This window comes from Oncorhynchus keta, chromosome 2, assembly GCF_023373465.1.
Source record: "Oncorhynchus keta strain PuntledgeMale-10-30-2019 chromosome 2, Oket_V2, whole genome shotgun sequence".
Taxonomy (NCBI): Eukaryota; Metazoa; Chordata; class Actinopteri; order Salmoniformes; family Salmonidae; genus Oncorhynchus; species Oncorhynchus keta.
Window position 1 is genome coordinate 56,989,585 of NC_068422.1, and position 19,804 is coordinate 57,009,388.

General features: G+C 43.1%; 1 pseudogene; it reads right to left on the reverse strand.

Moving 5' to 3' along the window:
• LOC118362170 (protein arginine N-methyltransferase 3-like) overlaps positions 1 to 19,804 on the reverse strand; it is a 75,676-nt pseudogene that overhangs the window by 10,391 nt on the left and 45,481 nt on the right.

Consider the following 19,804-nt stretch of genomic DNA (forward strand, 5'->3'; position numbering starts at 1 on the left):
CAATAGAAGATGCCTGGTTATTCTTTAAAAATGCTTTCCTCACAATCTTAAATAAGCATGCCCCATTCACAAAATGTTGAACCAGGAACAGATATAGCCCGTGGTTCACTCCAGACCTGACTGCCCTTGAACAGCACAAAAACATCCTGTGGCGTACGGCATTAGCATCGAATAGCCCCCGTAATATGCAACTTTTCAGGGAAGTTAGGAACCAATATTCATAGGCAGTGAGGAAAGCAAAGGGTAGCTTATTCAAACATAAATTTGCATCCTGCAGCACAAACTCCACAAAGTTCTGGGACACTGTAAAGTCCATGGAGAATAAGAGCACCTCCTCCCAGCTGCCCACTGCACTGAGGCTAGGAAACACTGTCACCACCAATAAATCCACTATAATTGAGAATTACAAGAAGCACTTTTCTACGGCTGGCCATGCTTTCCACCTGGTCACACCTACCCAGGTCAACAGCCCTGCACCCTCCACAGCAACTTGCTCAAGCCTCCCCCAATTCTCTTTCACCCAAATCCATATAGCCGAATTTCTGAAAGAGCTACAAAATCTGGACCCCTACAAATCAGCAGGGCTAGAAAATCTGGACCCTCTCTTTCTAAAATTATCAGCCAAAATTGTTGCAACCCCTATCACTAGCCTGTACAAACTCTCTTTCGTATCGTCTGAGATCCCCAAAGATTGGAAAGCTGCCACGGTCATCCCCCTCTTCAAAGGAGGAGACACTCTAGACCCAATCTGCTACAGACCTATATCTATCCTACCCTGCCTTTCTAAGGTCTTCAAAAGCCAAGTTAACAAACAGATCACCGACCATTTCGCATCCCACCGTACCTTCTCTGCTATGCAATCTGGTGTCCGAGCTGGTCATATGGGTGCACCTCAGCCACGCTCAAGGTCCTAAACGATACCATAACCGCCATCGATAAGAGACAATACTGTGTAGCAGCATTCATCGACCTGGCCAAGGCTTTCGACGCTTTCAATCACCAAATTCCTATCGGCAGACTCAACAGCCTCGGTTTCTCAAATGACTGCCTCGCTACTTCTCAGACAGAGTTCAGTGTGTCAAATCGGAAGGCCTGTTGTCCGGACCTCTGGCAGTCTCTATGGGGGTGCCACAGGGTTCAATTCTCGGGCCGACTCTTTTCGCTGTATACATCAATGATGTCGCTCTTGCGGCTGGTGATTCTCTGATCCACCTCTACGCAGACGACACCATTCTGTATACTTCTGGCCCTTTGTACACTGTGTTAACTAACCTCCAGACGAGCTTCAATGCCATACAACTCTCCTTCCGTGGCCTCCAACTGTTCTTAAAAGCAAGTAAAATTAAATGCATGCACTTCAATCGATCGCTGCCCCCACCTGCCCGCCCGTCCAACATCACTGCTCTGGGCGGTTCTGACTTAGAATATGTCAACAACTACAAATACCTAGATGTCTGGTTAGACTGTAAACTCTACTACCAGACTCACATCAAGCATCTCCAATCCAAAATTAAATCTAGAATCGACTTCCTATTTTGCAACAAAACATCCTTCACTCATGCTGCCAAACATACCCTCGTAAAACTGACTATCCTACCGATCCTTGACTTTGGCGATGTCATTTACAAAATAGCCTCCAACTCTCTACTCAGCAAATTGGATGCAGTCTATCACAGTGCCATCTGTTTTGTCACCAAAGCCCCATATATTACCCACCACTGCAACCTGTATGCTGTCGTTAGCTGGCCCTCGCCAAACCCACTGGCCCCAAGACATCTATAAGTCTTTGCTAGGTAAAGCCCCGCCTTATCTCAGCTCACTGGTCACCATAGCAGCACCCACCCATAGCAAGCGCTCCAGCAGGTATATTTCACTGGTCACCCCCAAAGCCAATTCCTCGTTTGGCTTTTCATTCCAGTTCTCTGCTGCCAATGACTGGAAGGAATTTCAAAAATCACTGAAGCTGGAGACTCATATCTCCCTCACTAACTTTAAGTACCAGCTGTCAGAGCAGCTCACAGATCACTGCACCTGTGCATAGCCTATCTGTAAAAAATTAAGTAAGTCCCAGCCGTGATCTGCCCAACGATGCTCTCTACCAGACGACCTTAATGTATTTTATGCACGCTATGACAAAAACACCACAGAGCCGTGCACAAGGGTCCTCGCTGACCCAGGGGACTGGGTGATCTCGCTCTCAGAGGCAAAGGTTTTTAATCAGGTCAACACTTGTAAGGACGCGTGGCCGAACGGAATTCGAGGGCGCGTTCTCAGAGTATGAGCAGAACAGCTGGAAAGCATGTTCACGGTCATTTTCAAACTCTCCTTGTCCCAGTCTGTTATCACCACGTCTCAAGCTGACCACCATCATTCCTGTTTCAAAGAACAGGGAGGGAGGGAGTAGCCTCACTGCGACTCCATCCCTCCCCTCTGACCATCAGATGCAGGCCATCAATCCAGTAAAAACAAAAAAATACATATATATTATGCTCATTCAGCTGTGCCTCATAAGTAATAACAAATTATATATTACCAGTGTGATCATAGACCAATTATTTTTTAATATAATTTGAAAATGGTCTGAGAAGGACAAAATTGGCAGGGCAATTGAAGCATAGCCAATATGCAGTGAAAATGTATTTGGCCAATAACTACTGCACAAACCTCATTGCTACAGAACTGTTTTAAAATGGTTAATGTTGAATAGGCTTAGGTTTAAGTCACGATTAAAAACATCTGAGCGGTAGATCTCTGCTTTCATTTTGACTCAGAAAGTGATTTTGACTCAGAAAAGGTTGGTGAGCACTGCCCTACAATTTGCATACCGCCCCAACAGATCCATAGATGATGTAATATCAATTGCACTCTACACTGCCCTCACCCACTTAGATAAGAGGAATACCTATCTGAGAATGCTGTTCATTGACTACAACTCAGCGTTCAACAAAATAGTCCACTCCAAGCTCATTACCAAGCTTGGGACTGAACACCTCCCTCTGCAGCTGGATCCTGGACATCCTGACGGGTTGACCCCAGGTGGTGAGGGTATGCAACATTACCTATGCCATGCTGACCCTCAACACTGAGGCTCCACAGGGGTGTGTGCTTAGTCCCCCTCTGTACTCCCTGTTAACCCACTGCGTGGCCACACACGAATCCAACACAATCAAATTTGCTGAAGATACAAAAGAGGTAGGTCTGATCACCGGTGACGATGAGAAAGCATACAGGGAGGAAATCAGTGACCTGGCATTATGGTGGTGGTGGTGGGTGGGTGGGGGGGGCGTACCCCATCCACATCTGCAGTGGAGTGGGTCGAGAGCTTTAAGTTCCTCGGTGTCCAAATCACTAAGGACTTAAAATGATCCACACACATGCAAACAGTTGTGAAGGCGGAAAACAGTTGTGAAGGCGGCAGGACAGTGCCTCTTCCCCCTCAGGAGGTTGAAAAGATTTGGCATGGGCCCACAAATACTCAAAAGGTTCCACTGAGAGAATCTTGACTGGCTGCATCACTGTTTGGTATGGCAAAGGCACCACCCCCGAATGCATGGCACTACAGAGTGTGGTGGGAAAGCCAAGTACATCACTGGGGCCGAGCTACCTGACATCCAGGACTTCTATATCAGGCGGTGTGAAAGTAAGACCCGGAAAGTTGTTCAAGACTCCAGCCAACCAAGCCATAGACTGTTCACACTGCTTCCGCACAGCAAGCGGTACTGGAGCACACCAACAGTCTGACACCAACAGGCTCCTGAACAGATTCTATCCTCAAGCAAAAGGCTGCTAAATAGCTAACAAAATGTCTACACGTACAATCTGCATTTTGACTCTTCTATTTTATAAAAATTGCACTCTATGCAGACTCAATCTATGAACATTTTACATACTCACACTGACACTCCAACACACAAACACACTCACTTAATTTGCGCACATACATAAAACACGCACACACATTCATTCTGACTCTACACAGATACACACTCACATGTAGTACAATCATCATATATGCTGCTGCTACTCTGTTTATGATATATCCTGATGCCTAGTTACCTTACCCCTATACATACTGTATCTAATCCTACCATTCCAGTATCCCTGCACATGGTAAATATGGTATTGGTAGTGGCCCTGGAACTGATCCTATATATAGCTTACTTACTTTCTCATGTTCTTCTTATTTCTATTTGTCATGTGTTTTGTTCTACTTGAATGTTTCTTAACTTAACATAGCACTACTGCAGACTTAGCTAGTGCGTGAACAGTCGCGGGCAGGACCTAGTTGATACTGTTCGCTAGTGAGAGTGCAAGACCAAGAAACACAGGCAATAGTCAAACATTGAGAGATGTGTCCAGCAATGTGTTTATTAGTCTTTTTTTTATCTACCTGAAAGCTGACAATTACCTGCTAAGGGAAACACTTGGCAATCGTCAAGTTCGTTGTTGTGGTGTTAATTTGAAATGTTATTTTTTGACAATCCTCATATAAGATGTTATGGACCTTAATAATAAACTATAATCCTGAACCTCATGTATCCCCTAGCCCTGCCTCTCCGCCAACACGCACGCACCTTACATACGATATTGCTCTAATTTATTCATATATAATGCAACAAGGCCACAGAAGAGAATCATAGTGACAGGAGAAGCCTGAGAAGCCTTGTACAGACTGCTCTGTCTCTGACTACCACCTCAACAGGCTTGTATTTTTGAGGTTGCGTCCCAAATGGCACTCTATTCCCTATGTAGGGAATAGGATGCAGTTTGGATGCAAGCTAGAAAGATTTCCAAGCTTTCAGAGGAGACTCTGTGGCAATCACCATAGCAAGTTCGAGAACCTTAGAGCTCAATTCAACGTAACCTGCATTGCAGAATAGAGCATTTTAGCGAACTAAATAACTATTGCACCATAGCACTCACTTCTGTCATCTTGAAGTGCTTTGAGAGACTAGTCAAGGTTCATATCACCTCCACCTTATCTGTCACCCTAGGCCCACTGCAATTTGCATACCGCCCCAATAGGTCCACAGACGATGCAATCGCCATCACACTGCACACTGCCCTATCCCTTCTGGATAAGAGGAATACCTAAGTAAAAATGCTGTTCATTGACTACAGCTTAGCATTTAACAACATAGTACCCTCCAAGCTCATCATTAAGCTTGAGGCCCTGGTGCTCAACCCCGCCCTGTGCAATTGGGTCCTGGACTTCCTGACGGGCCGCCCCCAGGTGGTGATGCAAGGAAACAACATCTCAACTTCGCTGATCCTCAACACTGGGGCCCCACAAGGGTGCGTGCTCAGCCCCCTCCTGTACTCCCTGGCCACCCATAACTGTGTGGCCATGAACACCTCCAACTCAATGATCAAGTTTGCAGACGAAACAACAGTAGTAGGCTTGATCACCAAAAATGACAAGACAGCCTATAGGGAGGAGATGAGGGCACTCGGAGTGTGGTGTCAGGAAAACAAATGAGAGCATCCTGTCGGGCTGTATCACTGCCTGGTACGGCAACTGCACCACCAACAACCGCAAGGCTCTCCAGAGGGTGGTATGGTCTGCACAAAGCATCACCTGGGGCAAACTACCTGCCCTCCAAGAAACCTACAGCTTCCTGTCACAGGAAGGCCAAAAAGATCATCAAGGACAACAACCACCCGAGCCACTGCCTGTTCACCCAGCTGCCATCCAGAAGGCGAGATCAGTACAGATGCATCAAAGCTGGGACCGAGAGACTGAAAAACAGCTTCCATCTCAAGGCCATCAGACTGTTAAACAGCCATCACTAACACAGAGGCTGCTACCTACATACAGACTTGAAATCATTGGCAACTCTAACAAACGGATCACTAGTCACTTTATTAATGCCACTATAATAATGATGCTCACATATCTTGCATTACTCATCCCATATGTCTATAATGTATTTTATACCATCTATTGCATCTTTCCTATGCCACTCAGTCATTGCTCATCCATATATTTATATGTACACATTCTTATTCCATCCCTTTACTTAGATTTGTATGTATTATGTTGTTGTTGTGGAATTGTTAGATTACTTGTTAGATATTGCTGCACTGTCGGAACACGGAGCACAAGCATTTCGCTACACTCGCAATAAACACTGCTAACCATGTGTATGTGACCAATACAATTTGATTTTATGGTCAAGAATACAAGCTAACCACCTCATTTTCGAACGTTGCTATAGGCACAGCCAAACAACAGAAGTGATGGATTTCCGCATCAATTTATTGAGTATAAAAGTCAAGTAAACAAGTGTAATTGTATATTCATTTTGTTTGTTCACTAACATTAGCTAGACTTACTAGTAGGCTAGGTCTGCTGTGATCACATCAGTCGTGTTGTGTAAGAAACAGGAAGACTCAATGGATGGTGACAGCTATGTGATGGTCGTCTCACGGGCTCCTCTGATTGGCAGGTGTCACCGTGGCTGAAGAGCCACGCACACCACCACCCACGATGATATATTTGTCACTTCATTTTTCCCTGACTACTGGAGCAAGTGAGTAATTATGAGGGCTAGGTGAGAGGAGGGGGATGCTGACTGGGCAGGAATGAAACAGGCCTGTCAAAGAAAGGGGGAGAGAAAAAGAGAAAGAGGGGTGGGAGAGAAAGGAGGGGGTGGGAGAAGTAGAGATGAATAGGAAAAAAATTGAGAGGCAGGAGGAGGGGTGCTGTACTGTAGACAGAGAGAGGGGGGGGTTGTACACAGGTATCCCCAGATTCATGGCTTTGACATCTGTGTCCTTCTCGACTCGCTGCTCACAGCCCGTTTGTCAACCCCCCCCTCCTGGTCGGCCATGAAGGGAGGAGGGGGGGGTGGACGGACGGATGGACAAAAAAATATCCCTTATCCATTGACTACTCTGGTGAATGGGGACATATTTAGGGATGAAGAGGTTAATGTGCTGGGTAGAATGAGGGAACTTCTGAAACACACTAATGTAAAACACACACACTACTGCAACCCAGGAGATGGAGAAATAACACACATGAATGCACACACACGCACATGCCCATCAGTGAAATTAAGAAACCCCAAAAAGAGTTATGAGAGAATGCTTGACAAATAATGGCTTCCAACCAAGAGAAATCAGAGGTGGGGATTCAGTATCTTACCTATACTCTTTATCCTTCATTCTTTCTCTCCATGCCCTCTGCTCCCCTCATCTGGCTCTGCCCCCTCTTTCCTCTTCATCTCGTTTTCTCTATCCATCGCGCTCTCTGCCCTCACATTTTCTCATCTTAATTGCTCTTTCCTTCTCTCCCTCTAGTTTGCACCCTCTTCTCCCCACCTTTTTCTCTTTCTACCTCCCCCTCCCCCTTCCCTCTCCAGGTGTGTGATCTTTCTGCAGCAAAAGGCAGCATCTCGGAACTACTCTCGGAACTACTCCTATGTGAGGCCCTGTTTGTCACAAATCATTAAGCTTGGCCAGTGACAGACAGGAGCTGACCATGAATGTCCATATGCTCTCTCACACACCAGTGAGTGCACATGCCGGCATGGGCTACACACACACACACACACACACACACACACACACACACACACACACACACACACACACACACACACACACGGTAAATGGTACAAAAACACAGAAGGCAGAAAGGCAGAAAATCAGTGAAATACTGTACTGTGTACAATCTGTTAACATGTGTACACACTAGAGCTGGGTGGTATGGACAAAAAGTTGTATCTCAATACACTGACCCATTTTGCTCGATAATGATAAATACATCTATTTGTTTCACTTTTAATGCACAGTTCATTTCCATTAGTGGTAGGTTTCTTGACCAACTTTTCCCAGTGCCTTTGAGAAGTAAGACAACGGAGATGGGATGATTTTTAAAAAAATAAGCTCGCTATTTCATTTAACGTCCGGAGAATGCATGATTTACATTTTGATGTGCAACCTGTTAAAATAGGATCTCGAATGATATGAATGATATGATGTCTTTTTAACAGTCTTTTACCAGTTGTTATGTGTTTCTTTCCACAAGAGATTACTTCCAGCATATGTACGCAAACGAGAGGGGGAAAAATGGTCATCGGTAAGATGAAGACAATGTTGGTGTCTAAAAATGCTGACACATACGCACATCAAAGAAATCCATAAATAAGAGAACAGGTAATGATAGTGGCTTTTTATAAAAACTAAGGCAGTCAATTTAGATTTCTCCTAAAACTCTGGTTGCTTTAAGCTATTTGCATAGGGCACAATAAAAGTTGTATTATTCATTTTATGAGGGTTTAGGGTCAATAAATTCCAGTCCATGTCCAGGTACCAGAGAAAAAAAAAAAGCTCTGCTCAGGTGTTGTGGTGACGGTGTGCAACATCTTATGCCATTTTGTCAATATTATCAGGGCAAAAGAGAGACGGTAAAAAAACGGATCTAGCCCCAGGCATTTAGACTATAAGCTATTTGCATAGGAGTGTATTATTCATTTTATGAGGGTTTAGGTAGTAAAGGTCTCTGGCCAGGTAGAGGTAGAGCATGGACTCAAACAGCAGAAAGTAACCCTGGAAGAGAGAGAGAGGACAGATCAGTAAAATAAAATGGTCAGGGAGACATGCATCGGAGGGTTGCTGTACCGATGTGCCGCTAAGTTGACCCTGTGCTGCTCCCAGACTGTAATGTGAGTAATTGTGTGGTGGGGATAGGTACTGTGACGGCAAGTACTAACACATTTCTGCTCGTCGTCCTTACCAGGGTCTGGATAAGAGCGTCTGCTAAATGACTTAAATGTAAATGTAAATGTCTTGACCTGACTGCAGTTCGGCGTCCTAATTAACTTTAGTGGTCAAATGCTCACCTTCGATGGCCACTGTAGAAGTGTGCTCTTCACGGATTAATCCCAGTTTCAATTGTACCGGGCAGACAGCGTTATCTTGAGGCCAATTGTCGTGCCATTCATCTGCCGCCATAACCTCATGTTTCAGCATGATAATGCATGGCCCCATGTCGCAAGGATCTGTACACAATTGCTGGAAGCTGAAAATGTCCCAGTTCTTCCATGGCCTGCATACTCACCAGTCATGTCACCCATTGAGCATGTTTGGGATGGTCTTGGTTGACGTGTACGACATTGTGTTCCAATTCCTGCCAATATCCAGCAACTTTGCACTGCCATTGAGGAGGAGTGGGACAACATTCCATAGGCCACAATCAACAGCCTGATCAACTCTATGCGACAGAGATGTGTTGCGCTGCATGAGGCAAATGGTGATCACACCAGATACAGACTGGTTTTCTAATCCATGCTCCATGCTTTTTTTTAAAGTATCTGTCACCAACAGAAGACTAGGGTCTAATTATTTTCTTTCAATTGACTGATTTCCTTATTTGAACTGTAACTCAGTAAAAGTTTTAAATTGTTGCATGTTTCATTTATTTTGTTCAGTGTAGTTCAGATAAGATATGTGCTGGTATCAGTAGTATCTCCCTCACACACCCCCAGTGCAGCGATGTGGAGATGGCTTCTGTGTTTCTGTGTTTGGCAAATTAACAGCGTGTGTGTGTATATGAGACGGGAATAAAGGGGTCGGATTGTGAATCACGCTGTCAGACTTGAAGGGATAGTCCCAATGCATCATGGGGAAGAAAAGGGAGGCGTAACTCTCCTTCCAAACGTTTCTCTTCCTCTCCATCTCTCTCCCTTCCCCTCCCTCTCCTTCAGGTGATGCAGTGTCCCTTGAAATTGGGCTCTAAATTACGAGGTCGGGGTACGTTGCAAGAGAGTTTTAACAACAACCTGGTCCTGAGAAAAGGACAGACCAGGACTAAAACAGTCAGCCAGTCAGAAGATAGGGACTTTGGTTCTAGAGTGGAAAAGATTGGGCAGGGGAAACGAATGTAGACCCTAACACTACTTTGAATTATGAGAGAATCACCATCTTTTAAGTTCATGCATGGGCCATGAGATGGTGGCAATTGCAGTTGGAGTGAGTTGTAAATTAGAGCTGGCTCCTTGTTTGCCTCCCTCCCTTTCTTATCTTCTCCCCTCTTTCTGCTGAAAGGTTGTCTTCATTTGAATAATAATCTCTTTGAATTATTATGCAGCAGACCAAAGCCATCTTGTTCGCTCTCTCCCTCCCTTTCTCTGCACCTCTCTACTACACCTCTCCTCATCTCCCTCCTTTCCTTTTCTCAAAGAGGTTCTGGCCCTAGCCCCTTTTCCCGAACTCCTACACATTTGGTATGCACAGATCTGAAATGACTGGATTGATGTAAGCAATATGGGGATTGTTCCACTTTGCCCTCTCTGAGGCCATATTGCTTTTGCCTATCCTTCTCTTTACTGTTTGAATATCTGGATGAAAGCAACATGGCCTTATGGAGGGCAAGGGTGAGCTATCCCCATATTGTTTACAGAAATATATATATTGTTTTTTGAACAGGAAAGGGAAACAGTAGAGGAACTAGGGGTTGAGGTGGAACCGAGCCAAAAGAGAAGGAGTTAGGCCTATAGGAAGGGTTGCATGCTGCCTCGGAGAAAATGCCATTTGTCAGCAGTGCCCATCAGTCAGAATGAAGCAAAGCAGATGCAATAATGGAATAATACCCGGGCTACTGTGCTATTTAGTGGAGCAGAACACAGGGCCACGCCAGGGTCAGACCTTCCCCTCAACACAGGGGCTTCTGAGTAGCAGGGGACGTGGAGTGCTCCACGACGAGTCATTGTAAATTGTTCGGTAGTCATTGTAAATTCGGTAGTATTCCCCTCACACACCCCCAGTTCAGTGACGTGGATAGATGGCAGCATTTGCGCAAAACCGAAAGCGCGAACCACCGCATTTAACCATGGCAAGGTGACTGGTGTAGTTATTCCATCTGTAAAACAGGCAAATCATCAGTATAGAGTAAAAGTGGAGTCACAATTCTACCACTCAGACATGAGATGTATGTGGCAGGGTCTACAGACAATCACGCATTACAAAGAATAAACCAGCCACGTTATGGACACCGACGTCTTGCTCCCAGACAAACCAAACACCTTCTTCGCCCACTTTGAAGATAACACAGTGCCACCGACGCGGCCCGCTCCCAAGGACTGTGGGCTCTCGTTCCCTGTGGCCAATGTGAGTAAGACATTTAAGAGTGTTAACCCTCGCAGGAATGCCGGCATCCCTCGCCGAGTCCTCAGAGCATGTGCAGACCAGCTGGCTGGAGTGTTTACGGACATATTCAGTGCCCACTTGCTTCAAGATGTCCATCATTGTTCCTGTACCCAGGAAGGCACAGGTAACTGAACTAAATGATTATAGCACTCACTTCTGTCGTCATAATTTAAATAACATTTTGTTTTACTTAACCTTTATTTAAATAGGCAAGTCACTTAAGAACAAATTCATATTTACGATGACGGCCTACTAAAAGACAAAAGGCCTCCTGCAGGGATGGGGGCTGGGATTAAAAATAAAAAAGTATAAATATAGGACAAAACACACATCACGACAAGAGAGACAACACTAAATAAAGAAATACCTAAGACAACAACATAGCATTGAAGCTACACAACATGACAACAACATGGTAGCAACACAACATGGTAGCAGCACAAAACATGGTACAAACATTATTGGGCACAGTTAACAGCACAAAGGGCAAGAAGGTAAAGACAACAATAATCACATAAAGCAGCCACAACTGTCAGTAAAAGTGTCTATGATTGAGTCTTTGAATGAAGTGATTGAGTGTTCGTTGCAGCTCGTTCCGGTTGCTAGCTGTAGCAAACTGAAAAGACGAGCGACCCAGGGATGTGTGTGCATTGGGGACCTTTAACAGAATCTAACTGGCAGAACAGGTATTGTATGTGGAGGATGAAGGCTTCGGTAGATATCTCAGATAGGGGGGAGTGAGGCCTAAGAGGGTTTTAAAAATAAGAATCAAGTCAAGTTGAGAGGCTAGTTAAGGATCATTGAACCTCAACCTTACCTGACACCCTAGATCCACTTCAATTTGCTTACTACCTCAATATATCCTAAGACAATGCAATCGCAATTGCACTGCACACTGCTCTATCACGCAATATCTACAGTTGAAGTCGGAAGTTTAAATACACCTTAGCCAAATACATTTGAACTCAATTCCTGACATTTAATCCTAACAAAAATCCCTGTCTTTGGTCAGTTAGGATCACCACTTTATTTTAAGAATGTGAAATGTCAGAATAAAAGTCAAGATAATTATTTATTTCAGCTTTTATTTCTTTCATCACGTTCCCAGTGGATCAGAAGTTTACATACACTCAATTAGAATTAGGTAGAATTGCCTTTATATTGTTTAACTTGGGTCAAACGTTTCAGGTAGCCTTCCACGAGCTTCCCACAATAAGTTTGGTGAAATTTGTCCCATTCATCCTGACAGAGCTGGAGTAACTGAGTCAGGTTTGTAGGCCTCCTTGCTCGCACACGCTTTTTCAGTTGTGCCCACAAATGTTCTATAGGATTGAGGCAAGGGCTTTGTGATGGTCACTCCAATACCTTGACTTTGTTGTCCTTAAGCCATATTGCTACAAATTTCGATGTATGCTTGGGGTCCTTGTCCATTTGGAAGACCCATTTGCGACCAAGCTTTAGCTTCCTGACTGATGCCTTGAGATGATGCTTCAATAAATCACATATTATCCCACCCCATGATGCCATCTATTTTGTGAAGTGCACCAGTCCCTCCTGCAGCAAAGTACCCCCACAACATGATGCTGCCACCCCGTGCTTCAACGGATTGGGATGGTGTTCTTCGGCTTGCAAGCCTCCCCCTTTTTCCTCCAAACAGAACGCTGGTCATTATTGCCAAACAGTTCTATTTTTGTTTCATCAGACCAGAGGACATTTCTCCAGAAAGTACGATCTTTGTCCCCATGTGCAGTTGCAAACTGTAGTCTGGACACGTAGGACACGTTTTACTGTGGATATAGATACTTTTGTATCTATTTCCTCCAGCATCTTCACAAGGTCCTTTGCTGTTGTTCTGGGATTGATTTGCACTTTTCTCACCAAAGTATGTTCATTTCTTGGAGACAGAACGCGTCTCCTTCCTGAGTGGTATGACGGCTGCGTGGTCCCATGGTGTTCATAGTTGCGTACTATTATTGCTCCCAAGGATGAACCAGACTTGTGGATGTTTATAATTTTATTCTGAGGTCTTGGCTGATTTCTATTGATTTTCCCATGATGTCAAGCAAATAGGCACCGAGTTTGAAGGTAGGCCTTGAAATACATCCACAGGTACACCTCCAATTGACTCAAATTATGTCAATTAGCCTATCAGAAGCTTCTAAAGCCATGACATAATTTTCTGGAATTTTCCACACTGTTTAAAGGCACAGTCAACTTAGAGTATGTAAACTTCTTACCCACTGGAATTGTGATACAGTGAATTATAAATTAAATAATCTGTCTGTAAACAATTGCTGGAAAAATTACTTGTGTCATGCACAAAGTGGATGTCCTGACATATTTGCCAAAACTATAGTTTGTTAACAAGAAATTTGTGGAGTGGTTGAAAAACTAGTTTTAATAAACTTCCGACTTCAACTGTATACGGTGTATTTGGAAAGTATTCAGAACCCTTGACTTTTTCCACATTTTGTTACGTTACAGCATTGATCTAAAATGGATTAAAACAAATGTTTCCTCATCAATCTACACACAATACCCCATAATGACAAAGCAAAAACATGCTTTTAAATATCACATTTGCATAAGTACTCAGTTTCAGAGGGGTTGGGTTAAATAGGATAGACACATTTCAGTTGAATGCATTCAGTTGTTCAACTGACTAGGTATCCCCCTTTCCTTGCCCTTTACTCAGTACTTTGTTGAAGCACCTTTGGCAGCGATTACAGCCTCAAATTTTCCTGGGTATGATGCTACAAGCTTGGCACACCTGTATTTGGGGGGTTTCTCTCATTCTTCTCTGCAGATCCTTTGAAGCTCTGTCAGGTTGGATGGGGAGCATTGCTGCACAGCGATTTTCAGGTCTCTCCAGAGATGTTAGATCGGGTTCAAGTCCGGGCTCTGGCTGGGCCACTCAAGGACATTGAAACTTGTCCTGAAGTCACTCCTGCGTTGCCGTGGCTATGTGTTTAGGGTTGCTGTCGTGATGGAAGGTGAACCTTCATCCAGTCTAAGGTCCTGAGCATTCTGGAGCAGGTTTCCACCACCATGCTTCATGGTAAGGATGGTGCCATGTTAACTCCAGACGTGGCACTTGGCATTCAGGCCAAAGAGTTCAATCTTGGTTTCATTAGACCAGAGCATCTTGTTTTTCATGGTCTGTCCTTTAGGTGGCCAGCTCTAGGAAGAGTCTGGCTGGTTCTAAACTTCTTCCAGTTAAGAATGATGGAGGCCACTGTGTTCTTGGGGACCTTTAATGCTGCAGACATTTTTTTGTACCCTTCCCCAGATCTGTGCCTTGACACAATCCTGTCTCAAAGCTCTATGGACAATTCCTTCGATCTCATGGCCTGGTTTCTGCTCTTACATGCACTGTCAACTGGGGGAACTTTTATAGCCAGATGTGCCTTTCCAAATCATGTACAATCAATTGCATTTACCACAGGTGGACTCCAATCAAATTGTAGAAACAGCTCAAGGATGATCAATGGGAACAGGATGCACCTGAGCTTAATTTCAAGTCTCATAGCAAAGGGTCTGTTTTTTGTATTTTTTACATTTTTGTTATAAATGCAAACATTTATAAAAACCTGTTTTTGCTTTGTCCTTATGGGGTTTTGTGTGTAGATTTATGAGGGGAAAAAATTCAAGCAATTTTAGAATAAGGCTATAAAGTAACAAAACGAGGAGGGGTCTGAATACTTTCCGAATGCACTGTATATAAAACCCTTTTGTGTGGAAAGAAATATTCTGATTGTTTGGGCCTGGCTTCCCAGTGGGAGGGCCTGGCTCCCAAGTGGGTGGGCCCGGCTCCCAAGTGGGTGTGCCCACCTATGGCCGTGCCCCTACCCAGTTATGTGAAATCCCTAGATTAGGGCCTAATGAATTTATTTTAATTGACTGATTTCCTTAAATGAACTGTAACTCAGTAAAAAATCAAATGTGCATGTTGCATTTATTGTTTAATTCAGTATACATTTAGTGTTTAATGTGTTTTATATTTTATTATACAGGGTGCATTTGGAAAAGAGACTTGGGTCTCAATATGTATTCCACGTGAAAATGAAGGTTAAATAAAAAAAATATATATATATATATATATATATACAGTGCCTTGCGAAAGTTTTCGGCCCCCTTGAACTTTGCAACCTTTTGCCACATTTCAGGCTTCAAACATAAAGATATAAAACTGTATTTTTTTGTGAAGAATCAACAACAAGTGGGACACAATCATGAAGTGGAACGACATTTATGTATTTGGCTAAGGTGTTTTTAAACTTCCGACTTCAACTGTAATTGAATTGTTACTAGTTACTACTGCCAACGTGTATAGCTAAATTCTAAAATACGATATTACAGTGTTAGGCTTTCACAAAGCAATTCATATACGCAGATCATAATTTGTGTGCATAGAATTGAGTCACGAGTGTCTTCAGGCCAGTGGCGGTTGGTGCTGTTTAAAATGGGGGGGGATGATTATTTGTTTTATGAGCATGGCCTTATTTCTATTCCAGCATGTAGGATGACTGTCATTCATATTCAACTCACCCAGCTCAATGCAACATCGATAGGTTTAGGCTACTACATGATACTCTAATTTTCCCTCTACTCATCATGAGGTTGCTACAACCGAGCCTATGAATTAAAGTTTATAACGTAGTTGCACAGTTCGAGAGAATTTTGAATAATCAAGGTGACAGACAGTGACACATTCAATATGACCTTGCACACTCTTGCCTGCATTTAGCTGATCTAGGGTGTATTCTTTAGGCCAAAGGTTGCAAATGAGAGTTTCTATTAGACAAATTCAGTTATGTTATCCCCGTTTTGTTCTGTTTGCTTCCATTTAAGAAACGTTTTTCAACAGAATCGGCGGAATGGACACACCCCCGAACACACGCAAACAGTTCACTTTCATAGCAGCCACATAAAAACAGAATGATCACTTTGCTCATTGTATACATATTTCCTAAAGACCAATTATTATTCTGATCCTGTTTAGTGCATGGGCACTTCCGTCCCAATTTCTGCACTGGATTACAGACTATTCTCTAAAAGGTACTTTTTCCCTAATTTATCAGTTACCAGTTTTGGCCATTAAAGGCAAAGATCCAGGGCCTGTGGCAATCCTGTTGGATATGGTGGTCCTTTCCCCTCCTTTGGGTCAATAGTTAAGAGAGTAAGAGAGGAGATAAGTACTTTTCTAGTCCTGCTAGGTCACATGGTATCACACCAACAGTTAGGGTTGAGCTATTTTTATGACCCATTGCCTTGGAGAGAGAGAAAGTATTTTGTGGACATATTTAAAATATCTTAACTTATTTTTAGCTTTGCTTTTCCTTAGGGTGATTTTTAGTTGTTCAGTTTTTGTCATTCTTTTGTATTTTTATCTTGGGTTTGTTGTGTAGTAAATATCTCAGCTTTTATTTTCATAGTGTTTTATTTGTCTTTCCTGTGAAGCACATTGCGTTGCATTCTATGTCTGAAATGCGCTGTATAAACAAAGCTCAACTTAATAACCGAAAGTTGGTTTAGGTAAATTCAACTACCTCATCCCCATATTGCTATTTATCTTCTTGCTCTTTTGCACCCCAGTATCTCTACTTGGACATCATCATCTGCACATCTATCACTCCAGTGTTAATGCTAAATTGTAATTATTATGCATCTATGGCCTATTTACTGCCTTACCTCCCTAATCCTCTACATTTGCACACACTGTACATAGATTTTACTATTGTGTTATAGACTGTACGTTTGTTTATGTGCAACTCTGTGTTGTTGTTTTTGTCGCACTGCTTTGCTTTATCTTGGCCAGGTCGCAGTTGTAAATGAGAACTTGTTCTCAACTGGCCTACCTGGTTAAATTAACTTTGTGTCTGTGAATGTGGATGTGCACATGTTTATGCTTTCGACTGTGTGTCTCTGTGTGAGTGTATGTGTGCATGTGCCTATGCATATGTGAGTGACTGACGGTCAGTCCGACTGGGCGACAGGATGACTGATTACTGCTGTCCTCTACTTGGGCAGGTGAAACTCCTATTACTGATAATGAGGCTAGAGAGGAGAGGCTGCCATTAATTTGTCTCCACAGATCTAACGCACACAGTCAGTGTGTTTGTGTGTGCGCGCACCCACAATTGTTGAACTCTCCCCAAATAAACTCTGGTGCCCTCCAAAGTGGACGTCGAGGCAAACTTTGCAAACTTCAAGACAAAATCCTTGTAAAATATGATAAAAGAAACACTGTCAAATCTACAGACCACAACCATTAAGCCAAAGTCCTTCACGTCTTCTTTTTGCTTCATAAGTTATGAAAAGTGCTTTTTCCTCAATTAAATTACAGTTGTAGTCGGAAGTTTAAATACACCTTAGCCAAATACATTTAAACTCAGTTTTTCACTATTCCTGACATTTAATCCTAGTAAAAATACCCTGTGTCTTAGGTCAGTTAGGATCACCACTTTATTATAAGAATGTGAAATGTCAGAATAATAGGAAGAGAGAATGATTTATTTCAGTTTTTATTTATTTCATCACATTCCCAGTGGGTCAGAAGTTTACATACACTCAATTAGTATTTGGTAGCATTGCCTTTAAATTGTTTAACTTGGGTCAAACGTTTTGTGTGGCCTTCCACAAGTTTCCTAAAATAAGTTGGGTGAATTTTGGCCCATTAACTGAGTCATGATGCCATCTATTTTGTGAAGTGCACCAGTCCCTCCTGCAGCAAAGCACGTCCACAACATGATGCTGCCATCCCCGTGCTTCACGGATGGGATGGTGTTCTTCGACTTGCATCTCTTGGAGACAGAACGCGTCTCTCCTTCCTGGGAAGTATGGCTGTGTGGTCCCATGGTGTTCATACTTGGGTACTATTGTTTGTACAGATGAACGTGGTACCTTCAGGCTTTTGGAAATTGCTCCCAAGGATGAATCAGACTTGTGGAGGTCTACCATTTTTTTCTGGGTCTTGGCTGATTTCTTTTGATTTTCCAATGATGTCAAGCAAAGAGGCACCGAGTTTGAAGGTAGGCCTTGAAATACATCCACAGGTACACCTCCAATTGACTCAAATGATGTCAATTACCCTATCAGAAGCTTCTAAAGACATAATGTTCTGGAATTTTCCAAGCTTTTTAAAGACACAGTCAACTTAGTGTATGTAAACTTCTGACCCACTGAAATTGTGAAACAGTGAATTATAAGTGAAATAATCTGTCTGTAAACAATTGTTGGAAAAATGACTTGTGTAGATGTCCTAACTGAGCCAAAACTATAGTTTGTTAATAAGAAATTCAGGGAGTGGTTGAAAAACTAGTTTTAATGACTCCAACCTAAGTGTATTTAAACTTCCGACTTCAACTGTACCTACCGCCTTCCGGAGAAAAACATTTTTTTCTGAAAGCCTTCTTTCCAAATCAAGCTCACCCTGCTTCATTCTCTATTCACAGTTACAATATTTGCTAATCACTTCCCAGTGACCTAGGCCAACCAATGGAATTAGGCTTTGCGATCACATTGAAGAGACCTCAATGTGGATTTCCATATTAATACTTCAGCCTGAAAGTTTCTCTCTCGTACCTTTTCACTACACCTAAAGTCTGAGGGTTCAAGGCTACAAAACTGATTCTAAAAGCCAACTTCACTCATGAGACTCCCCCTCTCATCATAAACAGTCACCTAGACCCATCAGACCTCATTGATCTCTGGGTGACAATCTTTATTTAGCTTCTCAGTAATTCAGCCCCTCCTCCCCCCCAGTCAGAAGTCTCTTAACTCTGGTATCATCCCAAATGGAACCTTATTCCCTAAAATAGTGCACTACTTCTGATCAAAGCCATGTGGCCACTGGTCAAAATTAGTGCACTATATATGAAATAGTGTGCCATTTGGGACACAGTCTTTGTGAGAGACAGAAGAAAGAGTAGAACAGAGAAAGGAACGGATCAATGCTTTGAGTTATGAAACAACAATGGCACGGCTAAAGGCCATCTCTCAAACAAAACCCTGGATAGGTAGACAGGCGACTTGTTTCACAAAATGAACCCCCCCTCCACCTCCACCTCACCCCCGTTAATCACCAGCCCGAATGATCCCCCTATTGTCTAGTCTGAAAGTGGGAGAAGTTCAGACATTTTCTGATGGAACTTGTCGCTTCTCCCTCGGGGTAGAGACCTTACTGGATGGATCACTTTAATGTGTGTGTATTACTAGTGTGTGTATTACTGAGTAGGCTTCACCAAGGGCCAATATTTTCAATCAAACACTACGAGTAGTAGCATATGACAAATTGTTCTCATAACACAAAGGATGCTTTCTTTGCCTTTGTTATGATTATCTCAGAGATAAAACATATTTCTCCATGGCGAGTCAAATATTTGTAAAAAGTACTCCAAGTCAAAGTGAATTAAAACTGTTATGTGCCTTTAATATTCTCTGATTACTTCAAGAGTAAAAAGAAGCAGCCATGTTCTCCAGAAGTGTCTAATTTTAGTGATGTCCCTCCTGTGTATCCCTACCATCCTTTTGGCTGGTTGGCAGAGGTATGACCCATATTCCCTGTCCCTTGTTGGAAGCATTAGGAGGCTCAGGGTACCTGGTTGGCACTGCTCTCCTCTGTCTACCCCTGTGCACTTTGGGTGTGTGT